The following is a 24038-nucleotide window of genomic DNA, read 5'->3' on the forward strand; positions in this document are numbered from 1 at the left end:
AACCCCAGGAACCAAACACAACATAAACAGTGGCAACACATTGATATATCATACATTCCATACATGTACTCTTTGTTGATTTTTCACTCAAAATCAGGGTCACTGGAATAATGTGGCACTGAAAAAACAAATTAGGAGGCAGGGTTGACCAAATTATTTAGCAAGAAATAGGGAAATGATGTGCTATTATGCAGCACATTCTGTGGCTATCTGGGCATTCCTGCAACTCATTGAAACCAGTTTAACATCTTAATACAGCAATCAGTCACTAACTGTCTGCCACTGTGCAGCACAACGTGTGGTGATTTTGGTTCGTTTGAGCAAGGAACAATTCTATTTTGATGTCTACAAAATATGTAGCACGTGGTGGATGTGCGGCGGATCCATCATTATGCTGAAAATGCAGCTGCCAAAGTGTTTTATGATTGCAGTGACGCTGGCCAAGACCCTGAATAAAAAGCCCTCTAGTACCCGTCACAAATTGAGGAAAGTATTACAAAACTCTTAAATATGGTGTATGTAACAGCCCCTAAATGGGAATTATGTTGAGCCATGACCCCCAACACCCAAGTCTGTTGTTTTATAACCAATTAATCGCCTATGATTGGGATACCTTCACCAGCCACCACTACACCAGGACGCAGTTTAGGGTGCGGTGTGTGGCATAAGACCAAATTGGACAGTGGCTTGGCTTACTTGTTAAACCAAATGAAACGTTGTGTTCCATGATGTGATATGTTATATATATTTGTCGGGTGTGCATATCACCAAGGAGGGTATCCCAGCGGGCGCTTGTAAAAGTAGAAGCGTCTGCCTCGTCTGATGTAGGCTTCTTGGAAGAGCCAGGTTTTCAGTTTCGTCCGAAATTCGAGGTATGAGCTGGTGGGTCTGATGCGGTAGGGAAGTTCATTTCAGATTTGTGTCAGGTGTAATAGAAGATGCGGCCCCGGCTTTGGCACGCTGTGTGCAGTAGACTAGCGGAGAGGAGGTGCCTGACCAGGGTGTGAAACCGTATGCGGTTGTTGAGGTGGGTGAACCGTGGGTGGGAGGGCTTTGCAAGTGTGTGGGAGGAGTTTGAAAAGAGAGCGCTTGTGGATTGACAGCCAGCGGAAGTCATTTATGTGTTTGAATATTTTTATGTGGTGAGGAAAGTTGAGTGTGAGTCTGGCGGCTGCATTTTGAACGAATTGGAGTCTTTTGGTGAGTTGGACTATGATGCCAACATAGAGGGCATTGCCGTAGTCGAGCCTACTTGTGACGAGGTCTTGTGTGACATATCAGTGGGTGTACAATTGGAGCCTTTTGAAGATTTTTTTAAAGTATTTTGAGGGTGTGGAAGCCGGCAGAAAGGACCTCCTTGACCTCGTTGGTCATGGAGATGTGTCTGTTGATCACAATACCCAAGTTTCTGGCAGCACTGGAGGGGCGGGAGTTGGTCCTAGCTTGGGGCCACCATGAAAAGGACCAGACAGAGGTGTTCTTTGTCTTAAGAACCACTCCGGTTGCACCTTTGCTTGTGCAATGGCGGTCTACTGGTGTTCCGGCCATTCTGGAAAATAAGAACATAAGTTGTGTTTTGGAGTCTTCGCATCAATGCCCTTGAATATCCGGTCTCCTCCAGCAGAAAATCGGGGATATGGTTTTTTTGGAACCAACTAATGACTCAGCTGTTTGCTGATTGAGGCCAGTTTGAGCTGATATCAGTTGCATTCAGTTAGTCCTTGAACAAAGCTGTTAAGCCATTTAGAATAGGGATATCTTAAATCATAGCAGCTCATTCAATCATGGAGATTAATCTTCTCCATCTCTGTGTCACATTTAGTGACTCCGCCTTTTATTGTCAGTGCCTAACGGTGCTAGGGCTCATTGTTTGTCAGGGCTGACAACGGGGAAGCACCATGACTGCCAGTCTGTCACGTCATTTCCTTTCCCTGCTCGGGCCGTCTATCCTGGTAGCTAGGAAAGACAAAGCCTGGAGTGACAAATAGAAAAGGTAAGTGGCTGCAGCTCCATGCCCTGCAAATCAGCTGCGGCGTTACCTCTGCAGGGTCATCTTTTAACTACATTTGTATCTATTTTTAAATTACACCAGCTGTGCATTTTGATGAAGTTCCGAGGCTGATGACTTTGCCACCTCACACAAACCTTCACAGAATATGGATTCTGCTGACTGGGGTAGTGGCTGAGAAACTCAACAAAAATCCCATAAATGTCAGTGGAATTGGCTTTCTAGGCGCTAAAGTTATCAGAACCCGAAACTGGCCCCGCGTAGGTCTAGGCCCGTCCACTGACCTCCAGCTCCTAGCAGAGCAAAGCAGGATTTACTTCACAGGGAGTCAGAGCGGCAGCCATATTAGAATTCGAGGACAATATGTCATGGGAAGTACACCAGTCCGAAAACAAGCCTGTGCCTGCGGAAAGTCAAGTCAAGTCAAGTCAAAGAATCTTTATTCGGTGATTAAAAAACACCATAAAAGCACACTCATATTTACATGTTAAAAAGTCATTAAACATTTCAGGGTTCTTTGTACAGTGAATTAACAAAACATAAATACAACAATATAGCCATATTTAACACTTAAAAGTTAAAGTAAAAACATTTCAGTCTTCTCCTCTAGTAAGCCTTAAACGAAGTGCTACCTTGATAAAGTTCATAATACTACACAGTGTTAGGGGTTCCTCAGCTTTCTGTAAGAATACAAGTGCCTCCCTAGCGAGGACCAAATTAGCATTTTTCAAAATATTTACAAGGTATCTGCGTCTGGGCATTGAGTAAAAGGGGCAGAGTAGAACAAAATGAAGGGAGTCTTGCGGAGACCTGTTGTCGCAGCCGCAGGGCCCCTTCTGTTCTATTGATGTAGCAAACCCCGCTGGTGATGCCAACATAAATGGGAGAAGGTTCAATCTGAAACGGCACATCAGGAACCTATCCTGTGCATTGTACATGAGGAACAAGTATGGCTCCATACCTTCCACGCTCTTCACTAGGTGATGGGCCCTCACTGTCTTTTTGCACCCTTCAGCCTCATCTCTGCGTAGGTTTTTCCGCTCTAGAAAAATTCTCCCTACATGCAGTTTATTCTGGGCTACAATAGTTACAGGATGAGTAAAGAGGTTCCCAAAACATAGCTCCTCCAGGGTATTCTTCACATAAAGGAGCCAGGGGATGCGCATACACTTGTCCCTTTTTAGGCAGTCCGATAAGATTTCTCTACTAAGTGTCGCATCAGGATTGTACCAGATTTTTAACCAAGCGATAATAGGCCTCAATTTTATCAAATCTTCTATATATGGTCTCCCTAGCTCCCTATGGGCAATCAAACCAGCAGTACTTTGTGGTACCCTCAAGAGTGATTTCAGATATTTATTTTCTTCACGTTGGATACTAGTGGTATTGACAAAGCCCCATACTTCTGCCCCGTAAATTACCTTGGAGCATGATACTGAGCTGTACAGATTTATCACCTGTTCCGGGGACCATCTTCCTAGCCTCCTGCCATAGCTAGCAATTGCCCCGTTAGATGCAATCATTTTACCACAACGTTCCTCCACCAGGGTATCAAACCGCAGGGCACCATCGAATGTTACACCAAGGTATGGAAACGTTTTGACCTCTTCCACAATGTGGCTCCCTATTTTGTGTGTAAATTTAGAGGTGGTTTTTTTCCCCGCCAGGAGCACATAGGATTTACTCAGATTTACAGAAAGGTCCAGGGCACTCATGAACCTAACAAAACCATCAATCAGGATTTGTAGGCTCCTTGGTGTCCGTGCGATCAGTACCGCGTCATCTGCATAAAGCAGAACAGGAATATGACGCGACCCAACCCTTGGGCAATCTGCCTTCAGACCCAACAGAAACTGCTCCAAATTATTAATATAAAGGGAAAACAAAAAGGGAGCAAGAATGCAGCCTTGTCGGACTCCACTCTTACAGGGAAAAGAACTAGTCAGCCCCCCCTCCCTATTAAAGCGGACTTTGGCGGTGGTGTCACTGTGCAGTTCCCTCAATATATTAATTAGACCACTCTCTATCCCCATACTAAGCATCATGCCCCACAATTTTTCCCTATTGACGTGATCGAATGCTGCTGCCAGATCCATGAAACCCATGTAAATGGATTCATCACTAGCCATGGTATACTTGGCAGTCAGCAAATAAAGGTTCAGGCACTGGTCACTAGTGGACCTCCCTGCCCTAAATCCGTATTGAGTGTCCGAGAAGATGTTTTTTTCCTCGGTCCACTCGGACAGTCTATTAAGAATTGCCCTCCCCAAAAGTTTTGCTGACACATCAATCAGGGAGATCGGGCGGTAGCACTTTGGGTCATCCCTGTTGCCCTTTTTGAAAATCGGCACAATTACTGCCGTGGACCAAGACGGGGGCAGGCCACAGATGATAGCAGTATTAATAACCCTTGTCATTAGGGGAGCCCAGAGTTCGATGTTACTCAAAAAAAGATCAGGGGGGATTCCATCAGGCCCCGGAGCTTTATTTTTGGTCAGGCCCTCAATCCCTGCAATGATCTCCTTAATGGAGAATTCTACCAGTGGAGCCTCAGTTGGAATGGCCGGTAGGTCTACAGTAGAACCAGGCTCATGATTGTACAGGCCCCTATAGTGGTTGACCCACTGCTCTGGGAGAATATTGGCCCCTATATCCGGGGTATCTTTTTCCTGGAAAGTTGGGTTATTAATTATTTTCCAAAAGCCTGCTAGGTCCTTTCTTTCCCCCGCTTCTCGTAAATCTGCCCATGCTTCCGCCTGCAAGGCAAGTTTCCTCCTCTTAATTTCCTTTTTATAAATTTCTCTGCACACCTTAACTTTGTGGGGGACCCTTGGTTTAGTTTTAAGGCAGCTTTTCAGCTCCCTCAAAGCTTTAGAGCAGTCTTTGTCGAACCATCGGGGATTCCCGTGGTTCTTAAATGGGACACTAGTCTTTAGCAAACCATCGACCAGATTAGCGATCTGGTCGAAAGCTTCCATTATCCTCGGTCCGCGGACTTCTGTGTCCAAACAATCATTAATAGCAAGTATGCCTGCGTCCACCAGGCCCTTGTAGAACTTTTCCCCGTCTATTTTAGCCCATTTTAGTCTCCTGCCTTGGTCTGTTGCTCTCTCAGTGAAGGTGCGTTGAACTCTAATACTTAGACCCACCATATACTGCAGCTCCAAAACAAGAGGGTTATGGTCACTAAAGCCACTCCATTCGATCCCTACACTAGTTGTCTTATTAATTAAGGACCTTGAGACCAGAATGTAATCTATGAAGGAAGAGCATCCTCTACCCTTAAATGTGGGGGGGAGTGTGCCATCCTCCTGCATCCCTACCATATTAATGGTGTGTTCAAGGTCATATTTAAACCGTAAGATTCTGAAAGCTGAGCCCAACGGCGTATGAGAGAAATGCGGTCCCTTCTCCATAGGGCATCGGGACCAATCTGTGCTTATTTGGACCAGTACCGGGCACAAGTGGCAATTATAATCTCCCATAACCACCAACCCATGTGGCTGCCCATTTTTTTGGCCTGTTATGACCTGGCCCAACCTATTATCTAATTCAGTAACAAGAGAGATGTTAGATCCCGCTATCTCGTTGTTATAAAGGTTTACTGCAACAAATCTAAGACCTTTCCCAGTGAACCTGACTGCCTGAATCCTGTGGGAATTCCAATCAAGGCAAGTGTAACTTCCCGGAAGGCTCAGATCTATATAAATAGCTAAACCTCCCATGGCTCTCCCTGATCTTGATTTTTGAGCAGGAACAAAAAAACACTTATACCCTTGCAGATGGAAATTATTCTCCTGGGCCCAGGTCTCCTGCAGACAAATTACATGGAATTTTCTGATATAGTCAAGCCACTCTTTGTTATTAAATTTCCCAGCCAGGCCAGCTATATTCCATGAGATGATTTTTAGTGCCTCACCCCCCTGGACCCCTCCTCCCTGTGACCCACCAGGTGATTCTCGCACTTGTTTTCCCAATTCCGGTCCCTGTGCGTCACCTATACATGCAATATCTACAACCCTAGGTTCATCCAGCACATAACTCCGGGCGCAACTTGATGACTTTTGTTTTGCCTCGGGGCTGTGCTTCTCCCACTCAGCATTTGGAACCCCTCTACCCCCTATACCCCATATACCATTATCTCTTTGTCAATCTACCCCCTCAAGACCATCCAGGCAGTGGAACCGATTGAATGTGTGGAAGGGTAGCTCTGGGCGGCTAAATAATGGCCTGGGATCGAACTCGTGATGAACACCCCTTCGACCCACCCTTTCCCAGTTGTCATATGAACGGGTCACGTGTACAGGGGCTGGGGTGGGGGGAAAGAAGAAAGACACATGAAGTGTTTGAATTGTTGTTACCTGTGATCTATTCTTTTCCTGGCATATGTGAGCAACTGTTCCAGCATCCCTGAAGCTCACCAATATGCAATCCCCTATGATGGATTTGCGTGTTCTCCCTATCCAAGGCACCCTTCTGACCATTATGATCTCATTGCTTAAGTGTACGGGTAAGGGTCTATTCAAATTTAGCCACTTAATCACCCTACTTTTCAGAGCACAGAAATCCTCGGCTTCACCTGCCTCTAGTGGTGGGACGCCCGCCATGACTACTGTAAAGTCATTCGCCTCTGGTGGTAAATTGGGTCTACGTGGCCTGGGGGGAAGCTTCATTAGTGGAGTAGGTGCAACACTATCTGGGGGCTGTACCGGGGGAACAGCATTTGCAGGGGGTATAGGTCCTATGGGGTTAGGTGGCTTATTTGGGGCAGGGTTATTCCTCTGGGTTTGTGGTGGGGCGGCCGCAGTTGCAACCTGTGAGGGAGCAAGATGCATAACACTTTTTGGAGCTGTTGGGGTGGCAATAGGTTTAGGAGCCCTCTCATGAGAATTGGCCGGATTTTTCATACTGCTTAGTGTAGCCTCAAGAATGGTTAGTCTGATTTCCACTTTTTTGATGCTTTCACTAATCGGTAACAAAAGTGACCTAAGCAGGAATTCCAAATTACCCAGCGGAGCAACAGAGAGGGGGGCATTAACAATGTCGCTAGCCGTCTCTTTAGTCAGGACGGGAGCCACACCATCCTGTGCAGCGGGTTTAGAATGTAAGTCAGCCACCGTTGTCACAGTTGATATGGAGGGTTTGGATGACTTCCCAAAATCAGAATGAGGGATCTTTGGTTTGTTTTTAGCCTGGGCACCCCTCGACTTCCTCCTACGTTTGTTTGGTGGGGGCCCAAAAACCCCTTGTGCTACAGCTATTTTAGGTTTGGCTTTCCTAGACTTTGATGCTGGGGGCGGTTGAGAAATTAAGTCAATCGTCCCCCTACTTGGGCTTGTGCTACTCACTGGGGTTGAGCTCATAAGTACCACTGGGGGCGTTTTTGTAACATCCCTAAGCAGGATCGGAACATCTTCATTTAGTGTCAAGTCTTCGCTAGGTGTGGGAGGATAGTCTCCTAGAGGTCTACCTTTCAAATTATCTATAGAGCGTCTCCGCTCAGCTCTGAGCCGGCTTAATGTGTTCTCCTTGTCCCCATCTCCCCCCGCCCGAGGAAAGTAATTCTCTAAGGTCATATTTTTTGTTCCTGCCTGCCTTATGGGGGTACTTTCCTTTACCGGGGACGGCATGGTATCTTAGAGTGTGATGATAGCTATGTGGCAATTTATCAGCTTGTAGTGCTAGGGACTTGATGGCAAACGGCAGAACCAAGAGGGAGGCCCAGCCCGGCCTACTCCGGCCTATGACGGCCACAGACGGCCCCGCCCTTGTCCCGGGCTTCTCCCGGCGCCCTCCCGCGCGCTCCCGCGCAGCGGGATCCTAGTGCAAAAATAAAAGAGAAGGAGGTGGGGCGGGGGGCGTGGCAGTCAGGGAGAGCGACCCAGGTGTTGTGGGTTGACCTCACGCAGGGGCTCCTGGGAGTTGGAGTCCCTGCGGGTCCGCTCGCAGCCCTGTACTTGCCTGCCAAAGCCCAGAGTCCGGTGTCCAAGATCAGAGCCCCTCTATGCTCAAGGCGCCTCTCTCCACACCGCGAAGCGGGACCCGCGGAGCGGGTCCGGCGAGGAGCTGCGGCAGAAGAAAAACACCACAGGTGCAGGGAACAGCCCACGGCGAAGTCCAGGCAAACAAGGTATCCCACGTCGATCAGGAAGGGGGCTGCTTTCAAGTGCTAGGGCGGGGGCGTGGCAGTCAGGGAGAGCGACCCAGGTGTTGTGGGTTGACCTCACGCAGGGGCTCCTGGGAGTTGGAGTCCCTGCGGGTCCGCTCGCAGCCCTGTACTTGCCTGCCAAAGCCCAGAGTCCGGTGTCCAAGATCAGAGCCCCTCTATGCTCAAGGCGCCTCTCTCCACACCGCGAAGCGGGACCCGCGGAGCGGGTCCGGCGAGGAGCTGCGGCAGAAGAAAAACACCACAGGTGCAGGGAACAGCCCACGGCGAAGTCCAGGCAAACAAGGTATCCCCTGCGGAAAGTCATTATTGCACCCAGTTCCTCAGTCATTCTGGCCTTATTGGCTCCTCCGCAGCTGGAGGTGCCATAGACTTCTGAAGGCTAGACTGCCCACTTGCTCCAAGTAGACAATCCATGTTGCAGTCAGTGACATTCTATTGTGCGAGCAGCAATTACCTCCAATTAGCGATGAGCTCCTCGGAACACTAACTTTGCAAGGAGATGTTTCAGGCACCGGAGCCAGTTGCCTGGATACAGCAATTCCAGTTGCTATGACGGACTGAGAGGAAGGGAACATGCCCCAAGGTCAGTGATGGGCCCAAGTTTAATCATGTTGATAGAGTGAAGGTCAGGCGAGACTATGAAAGGGACGATCCTTTAGTGGGGAACGTAGCTTTTGTTTGCCGACTTTCACTTTCCCGCTGTGCTCATCTGCGCGGTGAGCTGTCTCTGGGAACTGTCTGACTCACTACCGTAGACAGCTTACTCATCCAGACATCAGACAAAAGCGCTACAAAAGGCCCAGGGCACAGAGCGCCACATGCCACTCCAGTGTCGGTGCTCTCGCGAAGGCCAAGGTGTGCCTGCCGCAGAGGGGAAGACAAGTCAACCCGACTGATTCCAGTCCCGGACAGATCGACTGGGCGATTTTATCAAATCTGTATGAGGCCTTGCCTCGGGTAAATCGGGATGTGGGCAGACATTTCAGAAGAAAGGAGGTTTAACATGGCGTGCATGACGTCCAGGTTTCTCTAGCCATTGGCAGGTTCAAATTAGCACTGAACAAGAGTATTAATGCCCCAGCGAGATACTGTCCTGACAGACCACCTCCCACAACCTAAGGTCCGCCGACCAGCACCGCCTAATTGTCGCATATCGTGAGCACAACGTCCCTCTTGGACCCAGTCACGGGAAGGCTCTCCCATTGAACACCAGGACCAGTCAACACTACAGCACATTCAAACAAAAAAGAAACTTGTAAGCCGCATCAAATAAATCTTTACACAGAGGGGGCCTGAGAGTGAAATGCGTTGTGAGTTTTGTATATATGTTTCCTGCTAAGTGCCGCTCTCCGCCACACGGATCCCTTCTCGATACTCTGCAGTGCAGTATTTAACGTGCCTGATGGACCCTGCTGCTCTTAATGTACAAACAACAACTTAATTACACTTTCCAAAGATACCCTCATTGTATGCTCCAAAAACGCACATTCCATTTACTGTCCTATGTACCCTAATCGATACTTGGCCTTCTGAACAACATTTCTGATCGATATCTTACTCAATGCTTGTAATAAATTAATATATTGTCAATAAAAGAAACCTACTGACAAGTAAAGTTGACACCTTCTCTATTTTTCAGTCGTGGGTTTTTCTTCCTGAGAAAAAAAAATGTACAACGCACAGTTATCATGTGGGTTGGTTCAACTGGTGAAATTTAAGAGAACCAAGACTGCCACTCCCAGAATGCATTAGGTTGTGAACTCAAAGACCAGGAATGCCACAATGAAGTGATCTGGCACCACCACCAGGAGCCAGCTCTGTACGTCTCACCCTTGCTGAGAAAGAGACGCAGACTTTCCTGCACTCACTGGTTCACGTATGGTGTGTTTGAGGGATTCTAACAATGGTGGCTAGATATAGGGACACTGTACGCTTTTTACAAGCAGAAAGACATTGAGAATGACCCTGTATGGCGACTAGTATGAAATGATGATGCCAAGGAGCTTCCAAACGCGGCAGCGTTTCTTACCTCAGCAGTTGATCTGCTCCTTTAGGTGGGCATTGGAATCCAGCTCATGTTTAGTGCCCAAAATAAGCTGAGCAACCAGTTCCCTTTCCATGACCCCCTCCCAGGACTGCCCATGAGGGAAGGTGCGCGAGGCATGAAGCCCTCACCTTCACAACACTTTCAAAATCGTCATTTTTCTCACCTCCTGTGGACACTGGCATGACACGTTTCTTGGCATAATATAGAAACGGGCACACTGATGCGAACTTAACCGTGGTCATGTGCAACTGGCATTACAAGTTTCCGATTTATAACTTATATAGTGAACATGAAGTTCTGGCATTTGTGGAGTCTAATCTCAAAGGCAATTTGGAGTCAGTGGTGCAACAAAACTTGATGGGGCCCCCCTGCAAAGTACATGGAGCCACCCCCATGCTTCGAACCCCGTCATGAGCTCTGAGGCCAGGGGCCCGCCGCCCTGCACAGTGGGCCTTGCACTGCCCCTCACCCCCACACCACGGGGGCTTCTTGTTAAGCCACTGTAATTGGAGTATGTAAAGTTGTACACCTGTAGTATTCTTTTTCCTATTCTTACACGCCTTTGAAAATTGCCCCCAAAACATCTAAAATGGGAATAAAGCAGAACCACTCGGGGAAGGTTTACCACACTACAAATAAAAAGGACTGTTCCTGCTTAGCACTTTTTGTTAATAAGGAGTTGACAATTTCTGGGCCGATTCACAATAACATTTAATGTACATAAAAGAGTACATACTCTTCCAGGTCTGCTTCCTCTACTCATAAACACGTTTGTGAATCCGTCCCAATGTGTTCCCATAAAGTGACAAGCTTTTGTGCAAGGGAAATGAGTTGATGTAACACAAATAAAAAGTTGATATACAAAAGCAAAGTCTTTTTCAGAACATTACAAGCTTTTGCTTGAGGACATTGTGTTTATTTGGTAAAATGAAAAGCTTATATCCGTTATCAAAATTTATTGGGGACAATATCAATAGGCAGATGGCATTCAAGGGGAAGAAAGTAAGATGCCGATCTCTGGAGATAACATCTGCATATTTGCTTAAAACCAAAAGATGAAATTTGGGGACAGAAGCGTGTCTTTTCAGGAAGTGGCAGACTGTTCTCACACGGTTAGAGAGTGAGAGATTTTGAGACCAGTTGCACACTCCCAGATTCATCAGCCACACACAAAAAGAAACTGGAATATTTCCAAAGATTGATCTGTAATGAATAAATCGATCCTTTCGTTGAACCTCTTGGGTATCCAAAGATATTGGATTAGACCCCTCACTCACTTAATCGTGATATGCTTCATCGGTGCCTATCCACACCCTAGTAGGATGGTACCACCAGGGCAGGAGACAACCATCTCAACGCATGCGTTACGACGCATGTGTTTACATCGCGTGCACTTACAACGTTACGACGCGTGCGTGGTCTATGCACGCCATTACATCGCATGCACTTTCAGAAAGCATGCATTCCCAACGCATGGGATGTAATGGACGCGCCGAGACGGGCTACGGGGGGCGTCGAGACGGGCTCTGGGGAACACAGACGTCAGGGAGACAACGCTGGAACAACAAGACAGGTAAGGAGGCCGCTCGTATTTAGGGCTTAGAGTGTAGGGTACTGTTTTTTGCTTTAGTATAGGTACTGTTTTGCTATTGCGGTAGGGCTTATGGCTAATGGTAGTATAGGTGCTGTTTTTGGATTGAGGCATTAGGGCTACTAGTAGAATAGGTGCTGTTTTGGGGTTGCGTTAGGGCTTCTTGTAGTATAGGTACTGTTTTGGTATTGCGGTAGGGCTTAGGGTTAATGGTAGTATAGGTGCTGTTTTTGGCTTCAAGCATTAGGGCTTAGGGCTACTAGTAGTATAGGTGCGGTTTTGGGGTTGGGTTAGGGCTTAGGGCTAGTTGCAGTATAGGTACTGTTTTGGCCTTTGGGGCTTAGGGTTGAGGTCGTAGTGTAGGCTTGCTTTACAGCCTTTACTGTTTAGGGCTTAGGGAAGTGTTAGCGTGCCATATTGTAGTGTACTGTTTTATGATTCAAGGTTTAGGGTTGGGTGAAGGGAAATGCGCATATGGGTAAAAATCGCAATTTAAAAGCATGCGGGGTGTCTGTATGCGGTGTGAATGTATTTTGCATGCATTGCTATACAAATGCGACGTCATGGTATGCGTTGGGATTACTCACGATCTAAGGGAACATGCAATGTAACAATTACAATGTAATGGCATACGATGTAAGCGTTTGCGATGTACCATCATACATCCACCAGGGCAGACACAACCAAAGAAGGAATGAGAGTTCTTAGATAAATCAAAACTGGATAAGCAGGGATCCAGGTGAAATGTGTATTACTAAAAATATCTACAGGTGTACCCATCAATTAATTTTATGCACAGGGTACCTGGAATATGATTAAAAAGGTATTTGGAGGTTGTTGTTGAAAGCAATTGTTCAACTATATCTGTGTTTTTGCCAACATGTTTCGGCCCCCGCTTAGAACCTGTTCAGGTCTGGGGCCTTCGCCAGGGCTCGCTATGTGTATCCCTGCTTAATTTTGCAAGCACACCATGCACACTAGGAGGCCTAAAGCTCTTCCCTGTCTCGGTCTTCTGCTGTTGGGAATTTCCCTCGATTTTTGTGTTTTCCGACTCGGTGGCAGACAAGGAGACATAGGTACGAATGTGGTGATCGTACTTTGACGAACGTTTAACAATAAGACGGCACCACTCTCCATGACCGCGTGAATTTTGAAAACCTAAAATCGAGGGAAATTCACAAGAGTGACAGCAACTTAGGGCGGTGAGCATCACATGGGGGCGACAACATCAAGAGCCACAAAGGGGGCAGAGGGAGAAGTTTATGGGAAACGCCAAGAGGTAGGGAATTTGGGGGGACCCTGTGACAAGAGATGACAGAGCTGAAAATACATGCACTTTTATGGCGTGCTTAGCAAAAAGAAAAATTAAGTTCTCTAAAAGTAAGGAGTGGAAGGATATGACTCAGCCAATCCTAGAGATTGGAAAGAGGATATGCTCAAGGGGACGATAAACAGAAGATGAACAAGGCAAACCATTGATTAAGAAGCAAATCCAATCAATCGATTTCTAAAGCGCAGCTAATCACCTGTGAAGGTATCCAGTTGCTGAGAGCCAAGCACTTTTATGGAGTGCTTACCAAAAAGAAAAAGAAAGTTTCCTAAATGCGAGGAGTGGAAGGATATGACCCAACCAATCCTAGAGATGGTAAAGAGGATATGCCAATCCTTGAGATGATAAAGCGCAGCTGATCACCCACGAAGGTATCCAGGTGCTGAGAGCCAAGCTGCTGGGGAGGGATCAGTTGAACAACCAGGTCTGGAGTCTCTTTCTGAATTGCTGAAGGGAGGGTGAGGTTTGCAGGTGGAGAAGGAGGCTGTTCCAGGACTCTGCAGAAAGGAAGGAGAAGGAACGTCCTCTACTGTTGCTTCGGCAGATGCGGGGGTGTGAGCGAGGGAGGCGGAGCGCAGGTGTCTTGAGTAGGTGGAAGCTTATCCGCGGTTGATTTATGCTGGTCCTTGATTGTGCAGGGCTTTGCAGGCATGGGTCAGCATCTTGAATGGATATCTCTCGTGGACGTGGAGCCAATGGAGTTTCTGGAGGTGTGGGTCCATTTGGGGAGGTTGAGGAGGAGTCTGGCCGCTGAGCTCTGTATGGTCGGCAGACTTTTCAAGTGGTGTGTAGTGATTGCTGTGTAGAGCGTATTGTCGTAGTCCAGACGGCTAGTGATGAGGGTGCGTCTGCTGCTGACTGGGAGCCATTTGAAAATCTTCAGGAGCATGCGAAGAGTGAGGAAGCAGTGTGAGAATGCTGCATTGATATGGTTTTTCATGGTGAGTTTGCTGTCCAGGATGATGCCGAGGTTCCGGTTGTAATCTGTAGGCATGGGTGAGGGTCCTAGGTCGGCAGGCCACCAGGAGTCATTCCATGGGGAGGTGTTGGTCCTGAAGATCAGTACTTCTGTTTTGTCTGTGTTGAGTTTAGGCAGTTGTTTTTCAACCAGTTGGCGATGCTGGTCATGCACAGATGAAGATGGTCCTTGTGGTAGATGGGTCTTCAGATAGAGAGAAGATGAGCTGGGTGTCACCTGCGTAGGATATGAGATTAAGTCCATGGGTTCTGACGACGTTGGTCAGGGGTGGTCATGTAGGAGTTGAACAGCATTAGGCTGAGGAATGAACCTTGAGGGACGCCACAGATGATGTTCTTGGGTTCTGATGTGAAAGGTGGATTCTCTGGGTTCTTACGGTGTGGAATGATGCGATCTATTTGAGGGCATCATCTTGGATTCTGAACTGATGACCTCTTGATCAGGGTGTGGTAGAACACAGTGTTGAATGCTGCTGAGAGGTCGCAGAGGACTTGGGCCGCCTTTTCTTCCTGGTCTAGGAGGGTTCTGATGTCATCTGTGGCTGTGATTAGGGCGGTTTCGTACTGTGGTTTGTTTTGGAATCCAGGTTTGGATGGGTCCAGAAGATTGTTGTTCTCCGGGTATTCCGTGAGTTGGCAGTTGATGGCCTTTGGAGGGAAAGGGGAGCCACTTGCTGTGAGATTTCTACAGGATCTTCCTTTCAGAAAAGCCCTCAAAACATGGCTGTTTTAGCAAAAACGTAACATTTTCTGCTCTGTACACTTTCCTTTCCAGTTCAGTCTCACTCACCCAGCGCCGGGACACTCAGTAGAGTAGCTGTGCGCTTTATAAAACTCCGGTTAACTTAACAGAAATGGGCCAGTAGTTCTTGGTCTCGTTGGTGTCAGCGGACGGTTTCTTGAAGAGGGGTTTGACTTCAGCGTGTCTCCATTCTTCTGGGAAGGTGGCCGAGATGATGGATGTGTTGATGATGGTGGTGAGCTTGTTGGTGATGGTCTTGCTTCCGAGGTTGAACATGTGGTGTGGACAAGGGTCCGTGGGTGCTCCTCAATGGACGGAGTGCATAATGCCTGTGGTGCTCTGCATGGTGAGCTTATCCCAAACCGTGATTTGGTGGCCGGAGTTTGCGTCGGTGGGGTGAGAAGCCTGCGAATGAGAGTGACATAAAGCCAATAATGATAAGAAAAGCAATAGGTGGAATTTAGGCCCCTGTACGTTTTTACTAATCCCATAATTGGTCTTTTCCAGTGATGCAATTAGCTGTGCCTGGTAGGCTCCACCTATAAAGAGAGTATTGAAATCGGTTCATAATTTGAGCCGGTGGTTGCTGGTGGGGGCCGGCGACACTCATTTTGGGGGACCGGAACTTATTTTTCCTTATCAGACATTTACGGGGAGCAGGAGCGAAAACACACAAAAGGGAAAGAAGGAGGACGAGAAAACTGAAAAAAAGGGAGAAAGCAGAAACCTGCAAGAATGAATGAATGAAGAAGAAAGCGGCAGAGAGTGTCTGCGGTGGATTAGAGAGACATTAGGTGGATTGCGCAGCCTTAGTATTTGGGCACGGACATTTAATAGTGCAGGCCGAGTGCTTCTGAGCAGTGATTGGGCATCGGCGCTCGTTCTTTTACAAATTAAGCACTCAAAGGAAATAGGTCTATTGTTGTGGTTATGATCAGGATTTAACAAAAGTTTTTTTGTTTTTTTTAACAAGGGTTCTCTTAGTAGTTGTCTGCCGAAAAACTGAAGATGAAGTATCTTCTCTCGCGCAGGCGCTGTGCGAGATTCCTGCTCTGTGTATTGCGCTATCCTCTGCGCGAAAATTGTACCCGGCCTATCTCCTGAGAAACCCGTGGGGAAAAAAAAAAAAAATGAAAAGCAGAAGAAAAATAATAATGACGCAAAATAAACGGAGCCCAGTAATCGGGATTGACACAGAATTACACTTGTGTAATAAAATCTCGCCTGGGATCACTGAAGACTTTTCCGAAGATGTATTTCACACACCACGTGCTGTATGACATATATTCCAGATCGCCTCATGGCTTACAGAAAGTCATATTTTGGCACAGCTGGTAGTCATTCATTGTGTGATTTGTGAGCAATATCACAAAATCTATAGCCAGCGTCCAGCCGTGATGGAGTCCGTTTCTCTGTTGCCATAGTGATGATAGAAAATTGTCAGAGTAAGAGTATAAAAAAACAAGAGCCGCAGTGTGCCGACAGCTCCTCTTCACTGCATGCTTGAAAATACCTTTGTATTTACGCAAAAACACAGAAATGCTCTTTTGAGACATTTTACTCTACCTGTCTAATAGGAATAGACTCCATATTATAAATATAAAATATTTTTTGACCGGCATAAAAATGGATGTAACAGCTTGTGAAATATTTCCAACCAGCATTTGAGAACTTCAAGATGTCTTGTATAGCGCACAGCTACCACGAAGGGCCTCTCGGCGCTGAGACAGGCACACCTCCCAGGCCTTGGCCAACCATGACAAAATTTGAATAGAGGAGTCTTCAGGACTTTCCTGAAAGAGATTTCTTGCTGGACCCACCTTAGATTGGCAGGGAGGGTGTAATAATTAAAAGATGTGGTCGAGGTATGATGATTAAGTAGGTTTATTAGATCTTTAGTACAGGATTACAGAAGAATCAGGTCTTAAGTATAGGAATATAGAAAGCCCCACCAGGAGCAGCTCCCTTGCTGCTCAGCCCAATCTTTCAACTGACATCCATCCACCACGCATCCTCCACATTCTATCATTACATCACACGCACCAACATTCCACTATTCATCCACACTGGCTGAGCAGCAAGATAGGTAAGCGGGGAAGATACATAGTACCTAAACCAAGATACCACACACCATCCCCCTTAAAGGAACGCAAACAAATGAATAATACAAGCATAGAGCATGGTCATTGTAAAATTGAAACTTACAGTAAAACCATAAATGAATCCAATACAAATAAACAAAAATGTCACAACACATGACCACCTCTTCCCCCTTTACAGATCAAATAAAGGAATAGAACTGTCAACCTATTGTTTCAATACATAAATCTTGCCCCAAATTGTTTTTTTTTTTTTTTTAAACGAAAACAAGAAATTGATTTCTATGTCACCAACAGGACATACTAGTTAGCCAGACCAGCATGGTGATGGTAACAGAGAAAAGAGAAAATGAAAGGCACAAGGAGGTACTCACTTTAAAATAAATCCATAGATAGTAAGTAAGTAGGTGCGAAGTCACTCACAGGTACCATGGCGAAAGTGAAAAACACCTATAGAAAATTATAGCTAATAGCTACTACAACACATACCTAACTTAATAACAATTCCTATGAAGAAACTTGTGAACAAACATGTAAGAATCATGTAGGTGGCTAATCCACAGGCAGTAGTTTAAGTAAAAGTGGAAAGTCACATGCAAAGTATTATAGAAAAAATAACATGTATAAAAACAAGTGGGTGACGAATCCACCGGCACTAAATTGAAGAAAGGTGGAAGGTCACATGCTCATAAGCAAACGCATAGAACTGTAAATTAAATAAATGTAATATCATGCACTAAAGGTCACATAGCCAGTAGGCAATATCTTAATTAATAGAAGTTCATCTACTGAAACTCATAAGAAAGCAGTGTGAACAACCATATCACACAGTCAAGTAACCTACAGTAATAATGTAGGTGATGTATCCATTCCTAAGAGGAAGAACACGGGCTAACAAACGTATACTTCAAAATGGGAGTTCCCAAACTGAACCATATAGGTAGAAATGAATTTGACCCCCAAAATAATGTAGGCGATGTATCCATTCCTAAGAGGAAGAACACAGGCTAACAAACGTATACTTCAAAATGGGAGTTCCCAAACTGAACCATATAGGTAGAAATGAATTTGACCCCTAAAACAATAGAACAATTACTTTTAGCATGCTCAAATAAACAACTGAACTGTAAGAATTGAGAAAGTATAAATCACCCATCCTTTTTATAACTGCGCCAATTGAGAAGGCGAATGTACTTTAGTTGAAACACTGAATGCCTGTAAAATAACAGTAATAAACTAAAGCAAATGTTACATTGCAACACTATTCTCACTTGACCGAACAACGACCAATAAAAGAAGATTGTAGTATCCTGAAGCTTGCAGTTCCTTTTCTGAAAATGCGCTGTGGAGAGACTGTGCTGCTAATCTTCCAATCTGCTAATCTTCTAAGAACGGACGTCAAAAGCCAGAATATGTGGTCCATAATAAACTCTGCCAAGAGATCATAGTAAGGAACTCTATCTAACCAGTCACAGGGATAGGCGGGCTGTTGAATTTAGTTTAATAAAGATGGACGTGCCGATAAAATTAACTTTATTGTGCTACACACGCACTAACGAAAGCACAGTGGCTGGCGTCACAAATTGTAGTACTCCAGAGAAATCCCATCCTCGTCGCCAAATGTAATAATTAAAAGATGTGGTCAAGGTATGATGATTAAGTAGGTTTATTAGATCTTTAGTACAGGATTACAGAAGAATCAGATCTTAAGTATAGGAATATAGAAAGCCCCACCAGGAGCAGCTCCCTTGCTGCTCAGCCCAATCTCTCAACTGACATCCATCCACCAGGCATCCTCCACATTCTATCATTACATCACACACACCAACATTCCACTATTCATCCACACTGGCTGAGCAGCAAGACAGGTAAGCGGGGAAGATGCTTAGCACCTAAACCAAGATACCACAGAGGGCATTCCACAGCCTGACAGTCAAAATTGTCCCCAAAACACCTGGCCTTTTTGACCTTGGGAATGCTCAGAAGGTAAAGCTCGCTTAGGCGGGTAAGGACAAAGTCATCTTGAATCAAAAGTGGGCCTCTTCCTTGCATCGCTCGATGAGCCACTCACAGGGCCTTGAAATGGATCCTCTTGTTTTGGGAGCGCGTGCAGAGCAGCCACCGCCGGAGCGGTGAGTGATATCTGGGGAGATTTAGGAGTAGCCGCGCTGCGGCATTCTAAAAGGGTTGTAGACGTTTTAGGACATATGGAGGGCTTGCCAGAAAAGGGAATAGCCGTAGTCAAGGCGGGAGTTAACGAGTCCCTGTATAACCACCCTTTGGATGAGGATGGCAGCCACTGCATAACCTTTCTTAATGTTCTTACTGTTCGCAGTAGTTCAAAACAGGTTGCGGAAAGTTTTTGGGCTTGGATTTTCATAGTAAGAAATCTTTTATCTATAGATCAGCCTACATGATAATTTATAATGATCCGAAATGACAATTCAGGAATACCTGTTTTTTAAATGAAGTAAACTGGTTCTGCAATAATTATGGTTTTGTAAAAAGTGTAGAAACTTATTTAACGTCAAACTTAGTTTCATCTTTCGCGTATTAAAAAAGGATAACATATTATTGCTCTACCTCATATCAACAGAGCAAAAATGGAAGCAAATATTACATAGCTAATGTTTTACCCTGTAATAAAAACATTACGTAATATGTACTCGGGCCTCTAGGAAAACCACAGGAAAGTAAGTTTGCTCTGTTTTTGCACCAGTGCAAGATTTATTAAATTGAACCCCCAAACCAAAATGCGATGACGGATGGTCTTGTGACTAGGTTGATCACATGGGTATCTGGAGGCTGGGAGTCAAGTGTATCACTGGTCAAGTCGTATTGTGCAGCACTGGGTTTGGGCCGCATCGGCGACGCAACTGTAGGTATCGTTATAGCTTAGCGCAATGAGACGGATTGCAAGAATTCGGATAAATGCTGCCTCATCCATGTCCATAAGGAAGGATTCCTTCTGCAAATCTTAAGACCTACTCTGAATACAGAGACGAAGGCCTGTGAGGGACAATAGACCTCCGTCTTTAAATTACCGCTCATAATGCCAAAAAATAAGACATCCATGGGCGCACGCAAAGCTTTTATCTACATATAGAGTTACCGTAGCTGTAAGAGAGCAGCGAGCTGCACAGGGCCAGATGCAGACAGCCAGTGAGTGATTGGAGGGGTAGAGAGGTTCACGAGGATTATGTAAAGTTCTTTGAAGAGGTGTGTCTCCAGGACTTTCTTAAATTGGATTAGGGCTACTGAACCCATGGATGGTGCTCCAGATCCGGGGTGGATTCATAGAGTAGACCTGTTGCTTATTCCTTCTTTTTTGCACCTCTTTGTTACCAGTAAGATGGCTTCCTGGCTGTGGGCTTGGGGCCACTCTCTGCCTCTCCTCGGTCAGCGGTCCCTAGTTGTTGTTAGCACAGCACAGGCTGCCAAACACGACCACTTCCAGTGTGTGAGTGGTGCGGAGGGTAATACCATGCGTTGCTTTGCCGCTTCATGGCCGTGATGCATCTCTTTGCACCAGAAAGGGCCCTCCCCATGCAATTCACAAGGACTTGTAGTGTGCACCGGTGATGCTGCGACTGGCAAGGTCGCTGCAGTACATTGCAGTTTAGTTTTCTCCCTGGCGAAGCCTGCCACGTCATGCAGGGCGGTCTTTGGGAGGGAGTACAGCTTTTAATAAATTGGATCACAAGATCCTCAACCTGGACCTAAACCGGACATATGACCAGCCACTGTGTCGTTATGTGCAGATGTAAATTCCCACTTGGTGGACGTGATCTTGAATGGTTTCTGTGACCCCATCGCTGCCCACATTTGTTGTACAGTGATCCTTTGCAAATTTGCAATCAAGATAAGTTGGAATGACAAACCATCCATACACTTCTAAAGAAGAGGCCACCTCAACCCTCCTCATCACATACAACCTGTTTCCACTCCAGGGCTTTCAATCTCATGCATTCTAGATGCCAGAGACCTGGTTTGTTTCCAGAGCAAACTCTAATTAGATGATGTATGTGGTATTTCTGCAGCATGAACTCAGCAGAAAGGTAGGAGGGTACTGTCCAAGGTCAAAGATGCGTGAACAGTGATTGGAGGGGTAGCTGGGCTCTGGGAGGGGAAGGTGCGGCCTGATGTAATGTTCCTTAAGAAGACTCAAGCTCCTGACAGCAACGATTGACAAGTGAGGAATCGGAGGCCTGGCAGCACAGTGTGCGTGACGATGTCAGAGGTATGGCGGTGGCGCAGGGTGGGGGGCACAGGGGCAGTGCGAAATTCTTAGAAGGTGCAAAATTTTACAAGAAAAAAAAAAATCATACTACTAACTTTTTTCTTTAAAAATGTTGTGCCAGGAAGTGCTAACGATCCACGGGTCTGGGGGCGCAATACGTGCCTTGCCCCTGGTGCCAGCAACCCGCACTATGCCGCTGAGTGAGGGGGCTGCCTGGCCCCAAACTGAATCTTCCCCAAGGGTCCTTTGCAGAAGCCTGAAATGAGGGGGGCTACCTAGCATGTTGTTAAATGCAGGCAGATGGTAAAGTGCAATTGTTTAACACATCTTACTTGCAAACAGTAGCACGGAGCTGGGCAACACTATTGTTTTCTTTATATTGTGATATACAATAACTGTCTATTTCGATTCATAAGTAGAATCATAAAAGTATACACAGATTTAAAAAGATTACATACAATTGTTTTAAAAAAAAACACGTAATATATCCATATTAAAATGACAATACATTTAGACTAAAGGGGTCACATATATAAACATATTGTAAAGTGCTTGTGCATTCCATTAAAATACAAATTCACATAATAGTCTATTACAATAGGTTTCCAATAATAATACATTTCAATATCGATTTCTAATATTGAGTGCCAGTCTAATAAAACTAAGCACAGCACTACATATAGCTGAAGAGGACAAGGACAGTAGATACTCATAACCCTTGGATCTCGTTATTATAAAGAGGGTTAACAAAACAGGCTTAATAAACCGGTGTCTTGGATCTTTATACAAAGCACAAAAAAGGATGAGGTGCACTGTGCTTTGTAAAGCCTTATCGTTACAAGGGCAAGGGGGTAGTCTCTCACACCACCCCCTTTGTTTTGGGAAAGCAAAAAGAAAGTGCAAAGAGCTGAGACGGAACCTTGTCAAGTGAAAACGCCATTGGGTATGCATGATATCCGATAGGTAAAACTGCTGCTGCAGCTTACCCCTATTATATAGTGCATGCTCACTATTTCTTAACATGCCTAACCTGGTACAATAAGCGTTTTTAATCATTAACTTAGACTCCTTGCCAACAACATTTCATAATGTACCCTTGGCATTCTCTGTTTATGTGACGATACAGGATTGTTGTTTATATAATTATTGAAGTGTAGTGTAGTGTTGAGCAAAGACGAAGCCCTCCCTGTGTCGTTACACAAACCATGCAACTGTTCTAAGAGAATATTCACCCAGGATCCCGGCACTCGGAGCAGGCATGCATTCCATCCCTCAAGGATGCCCCTACTGTGAGGAAGTGCCACTTTCAGCAGGAAACAGTGTTTACAACACTGCCATACATTGCGTTCCTTTTACAACACGTTCGTTACAACGACTGCGTTGTTAGAACGCGATATCTTTACATCGCAAGTCATTAGATCGACTTGCTGTAGGGGGCGCTCTAACCTAAGGAATAGTATAATTTACTATTCCAACACATTCCCTACTGTTGTGCACGCTGGAGTTGGAAAAGTAAATTATACTATTGCTAAATCCAGTGCGCCCCCTACATCAAGTCGATCGAATGACTTGCGCTGTAAAGGTATCGCGTTCTAACAAAGCGGTCTTTGTAATGACCGCATTGTAGTAGAACGTGATGTAATAGCATGCGTTGTAACATGCTATATTCCTTTCAGCTCTTCAGGCTCCACCCTGTTGCTTCTAGAACAATATACAGACCCATGCTTTTTAGGACATTGCATGCTGCTCCTGTTGTGGGAGTCCGGTTGTCTTTTGTCGCCTGCTTTAAGGAACACATTACCCACGAGTGCGGCGTGTAGGAAAGATACCATCATTGCACACGCTGTGTCTGTACTATAATTTTAGTACCCTTGTGTTCACCTGATGTTTAGTCATTTCTTTTATAATCACAGATTTTATTAGGTTGCTATAGAAAAGAACTCAAATCTATTCAATGCTAGCTTTAATGTCCTGTTCAGCGAAGAATTAAAAAAGCTGGAACGAACCATTTCAAGCGTTTTTTGCTCAGCTAACAAGCCTAGAAAAGTATTTGTCACCTCAATGTTTTTAAATCGCTCCTTAATTTCAGTATGGTAGCATTCTCCCTTAGGTCTGGTGCAACCGCCCTCGTGTTGAGTACACAGGTGTGCCCTGTTATTTCCATTGGCTGGTTTGAGTGAGCCCCATTCATGCACTGGCTTGAGACCATTTAGGGTCTAGGAAGAGGTGTGGCCAAAGAAGCATCATTAGGAGTCAATTCCAAAAGGGGTGGTCTATGGGAATGGCTTAAATCATGCAAACTAAAATTCTATGCTTCACACAACGGGCCCCATGAGCAAGGAGAGAGGTGCGGCGCAGCTGCCAGAGCGGCTGACTCCAGCGCGCGGGGCTCACGGTTCGATCGCCAGCGGTAGCTCAGCTCACTTAATATCCCCGACAGCCGCCAGTGCCTAGAAACCTTAAGTGGTGATATATTTGTTCTTTACAAATATGAACTATTATTATTAATATAGTATTTTGGTGCTTCTCTGTAAATGTGTTATTGCATCCATACCATGTCACTCACCAACCAACACATGTACCTACAATAAGCCAGACCCACTGGCTTTGCCAATGCTTTTCACAAAACCATAACAACAAGATTGATTTTGTTCTGACTTAATTTAATATATTTTAATTCTGACAATATTAAATTGTGAATTAAATATTACTAAGGTCCATGGAAGAGGTAGGGACATTTGGAGTGTCTCAGACACACCTGTTCTCCCGGTCACACCTCTTACGCAATTTACACCCTTTATGTTCTCACATCTTTCTGAAATCCTCCATTTGCA

General features: G+C 45.6%; 2 protein-coding genes across 6 annotated transcripts in view; one reads left to right on the top strand and one right to left on the bottom strand.

Moving 5' to 3' along the window:
• Positions 1 to 24038, bottom strand: part of FAM167A (family with sequence similarity 167 member A) — a 141646-nt gene that overhangs the window by 70331 nt on the left and 47277 nt on the right. Inside the window, exon 2 of one of the 4 annotated variants that reach the window (XM_085610434.1) lies at positions 9786 to 9832. The exons of 2 other annotated variants lie outside the window; for them this stretch is intronic. The gene's annotated coding sequence lies outside the window, so the exon portion shown is untranslated. Of the gene's footprint in view, positions 1 to 9781; positions 9833 to 24038 lie in introns of all 4 variants that reach the window. One more of the 4 variants, XM_085610429.1, reaches the window with a different exon arrangement.
• Positions 1 to 24038, top strand: part of BLK (BLK proto-oncogene, Src family tyrosine kinase) — a 608293-nt gene that overhangs the window by 70172 nt on the left and 514083 nt on the right. The gene's annotated exons all lie outside the window — the stretch shown is intronic.

The sequence above is a fragment of the Triturus cristatus genome, chromosome 6 (assembly GCF_964204655.1).
Source record: "Triturus cristatus chromosome 6, aTriCri1.1, whole genome shotgun sequence".
In the NCBI taxonomy this organism is placed as follows: Eukaryota; Metazoa; Chordata; class Amphibia; order Caudata; family Salamandridae; genus Triturus; species Triturus cristatus.